The sequence below is a fragment of the Sturnus vulgaris genome, unplaced genomic scaffold (genome assembly GCF_052056855.1).
Source record: "Sturnus vulgaris isolate bStuVul1 unplaced genomic scaffold, bStuVul1.hap1 Scaffold_500, whole genome shotgun sequence".
Taxonomy (NCBI): Eukaryota; Metazoa; Chordata; class Aves; order Passeriformes; family Sturnidae; genus Sturnus; species Sturnus vulgaris.
The window spans coordinates 14,161-17,601 of NW_028276499.1; the positions used below are offsets into that span (position 1 = coordinate 14,161).

Below are 3,441 nucleotides of genomic sequence, written 5' to 3' on the forward strand. Positions count from 1 at the left end.
ATGAATGCTCTCGGTTTCATTTTTGTGTATTTTTACTCCCTCATTTGGCAGCTTGTAAAACTTATCCTGGAATTCAGAGGTCAAGCAGGATCGACTTTGGATTGACCTTCACCTCTGGTCCCACTTTGTGCAAACACAACTCGTGCCCAGGTGGGTGAACTCATCACCTCAGCTTTTCACTCCAGAGTATCCCCTCCTTATTTCCCTGTAGATGAACTCAGATCCACTCCTCACCTCCACTGGTCATCCAAGCGTCCATTCTGTTCCCCACAGGCCCTGGTGGCCCCAGGGAGCTCCCTTGGCCTTTCTCCTGCCCCTCTGCAGCCCGAGGTCGCTACACAAACAGTTCTTGTGTCCCCTCTAAATGACCCCGGGTTTTCTGCTCAATGAATGGCATGACCCGTGCCCACTGCTCATGATTCACCCAACCAAAATCAAGAGCAAATGTTGCTTGGGCTTTAAGAACTTGAAATAACTCTGAAGCAAAAGAAATCACCTTTTTCTTCTGGTTTTTATTTTTATTTTTTCATTTAAGATGCTGGACTTGCCTCTGTGGATGTGTGCTGAGCTCTCACTGCAGGGGACTGTCAGGCCTGAATGGCTGTGAGTTCGTGTTCTTCTCAGTAGGGAATCAGAAATTATTCTTAGACCATAGAATTGTTTTCTGAAACCTTTCCCCTTTCCTCTTTGTGCCTTTGAATTTTTCAGCTGTTCCCTGTTGTCACTTCCCCTGCCTGACTTCTGTGCAGCTCCTAGCTGGGAAAAACTGGGAAAACTTAGGGGGTACAGAGGTGGAATTTTTGGCTGGATTTTCCTAACATTTCTAATTTTGCTGAACTTATTTCCCCAGTGAGAAGAGCACGAACTCACAGCCATGCAGGCCTGACAGTCACTGCGGGAAATCTGACACAGTATTAATAAGTAACCTTTCCTGAGAGCAGTCACCACCCCAGTCCTCCAGCCTTGTCAAATGTTTGCAATGAATGGAGCCAAGTTCTAATCCTTAATCTAAATTTATGTCAGCTTTTGTTAGAAAGATACCGGACAGTAAATCATACAAGAGAATTTAAAAATTGCACAAAGAATAGCCGGCCCAGACCAAACCCAACCGCCCCCATCAGTGCTCCACCCCAATTTTGGGAGAAACAGTGATACAGTTTATAAATACTCTCCTTCCACACTATTCAGTCCTTCACCGCACATCCCCAGAGAGGAGTCCCTCAGACCTTGCTCCCCTGAACACCAGGAGAGCTGGAGTTTCACCCAGATCCCACATTCCCATGGCAGTTAATCCCAGCAGGGAGGCAAAGAGGAACCCTGCATCCTCTGACATAGCCCACAGCACGGGCAGCACCAGGAGCCCTCCAGGCTCAGACCTCTGGTGCTGAAGCCTCTGGGCTTTGGCTGCTCAAACACCACAGCTCTTGGCAAAGATGGCAGGAGAGTCGTGATTCTTCCTGTCCTGAAAGAGAGGAGGAAAAGAAAATTAAGTCGACTGCAGAAGGATTCCAGCTCTCAACTTCTGCTCTGATTCCTCACTCTGGGGTTTTATCCATGACAAGTGACACCAATTCAGAGTGCCCTTTTCCAGCATTTTTATTCCTAACTATTTCAGACATTAAAAGGATGCTCATTTCTCTTATTGTATTCTTTGCTTAATTTTATTAGCGGCATTTTCATCCCAGACCCCACTTGTCAGTTCTTCAATCCTTTAGCACTGGACTTGGCACAAAGGGATACCCGTGGTGCTGCATCACAAGAAATCCCAAAGAGAAACCCCTTCCAAACCTGACGGAGAAAGCTTTCAAGGCACTCCAGAACACAGACAGCTTTTCCTGCCTTGTCAGGCCACACCAATTCTGTCCCATCCACCTGAACTGTGCAGGTGAGGAAAAGGCTTTCCTTGCTCCTCGGGAATCACTGTCTGAGACCACGGATGTCCATCCTGGGCAGCACCTGGAAACAACGTGGGAAAGGCAAAATGAGAGTGTTTTCTATCAGAAAATTACTACTACTAATAAAAATAATAATCAGAACTTCTGGACAAATTTAGTAACATCACTTTGATATGAGAAATACAGGCCATGCCCATCCTTCTAGCCCAGGTGAAAACAGGAAGGAGAACTAGAGGAAAAGCAGAGTCCCTTATTTGATCTCTGGACACAAACTGAGGCCTTTTCCCTGTGAAACCAAACTCACCCTTCCAGGGTTCCTGAGATCAGCTACGAGGAGGCTTTTGGCACTCCAAGAGCAGCTGGGTCACAGCTGGATGCGGCTTGGGTCTGGGAGACACCGTGCTCCTTCTGGAATTATAGCACGCAAATGCCTGCTCCTGGCCCCGGGCCCGGAGATAAAATCTGTGGGGTTTTTCCCTGTGCAACATTGTTCACCCCTCCCAGGTTCCTGAGATCTGCACAGAGGAGGCTTTGGGCACCCCAAAGGCAGCCAGGGTTACAGGTGGGGGCAGCTTGGGGCTGGGAGAAATCCTCATCCATTTGGAATTTTATCAGGCAGAAACCTGGCTGGGTGCACAGGTCTCTGGACACGACCAGTGGCCCTTTCCCCTGTGAAACAAAACTCACCCTGCCAGGCTCCTGAGACCACTTAGGAGGAGGGGTTTGACTCTCCAAGAGCAGTCGCCACGAGAGATGCTCACACAGAAGGCCATGCAGAAGAGGAAACGAGCGCACCCGCAGCCCCCCAAGGCGCGCCCCAACGCCCCAGACCCGGCACTGCCAGCTCGGGCAGTCCCATAAAGCATCCCCCGCCTCCGCAGCGGCGGGACAGGCGGGGCCCGGGGTCCCCGGGTCCGCACGGGCAGTCCCCGCGTCCCGGCCGGTCCCGAGGGCCCCGAGGAAACCGAGCGTGCCCGGAGGCGCGGCAGGACGGCAGCGCAGCGCCGCCTGGCGGCGGAGCAGGAGAGCAGCGCCGGGCCCCATGGCAGTATCGGTACCCGTGCGCCCCCTGCTGTCCGCGGCGATGCAGCGCCCGATGCCGAGTTCCACGCCCGTGCCGCCGAGGGAGAGGGGCACCGCTGGCTGGGGCCTCCCCGCCGACACGGACAGAAGCCGAAGCAGAAGCCCCGGTGCCATTGGCGGCCCCTACCCAGCGGGCCGGGCTCCGCACGGGCCCGCGGCCCCGCGCGGTATCGGGTCGTCCCGCTCCCGTCTTCGTCGCACCCGGGCCCTGCTCCTGGCATGAAGCGCGTCACCGCCCCGCGCCGTCCCGCCCCCCGCGCGTCATCGCGTGCGTTCGGCGGCCCGCCCCGGGGGCGGTGCCGGGGGCGCTACCCGGGGCGGTGCCGGGGCAGTGCCGGGGGGCGGCACCGGGGGGCGGTGCCGGGGGGCGTTCCCGGTCGCCGTGCCGGGGTAGCCCGGGGAGCGGTTCCGGGAGCGGTTCGGGGGGCGGTGCCGATTGCAGTCCCGGTCACTGTCCCCAGTC

The 3,441-nt window shown here is 55.1% G+C and overlaps 1 long non-coding RNA gene across 1 annotated transcript; it reads right to left on the reverse strand.

The window, feature by feature from the left end:
- Nucleotides 1–494: 494 nt before the first annotated feature.
- Nucleotides 495–3,212, reverse strand: LOC148217675 (uncharacterized). The gene is made up of 2 exons (XR_015800871.1): nt 1,789–3,212; nt 495–1,462 (listed from the first exon to the last, which is right to left on the reverse strand). It is a non-coding gene; the product is annotated as an uncharacterized LOC148217675 (long non-coding RNA).
- Nucleotides 3,213–3,441: the final 229 nt, after the last annotated feature.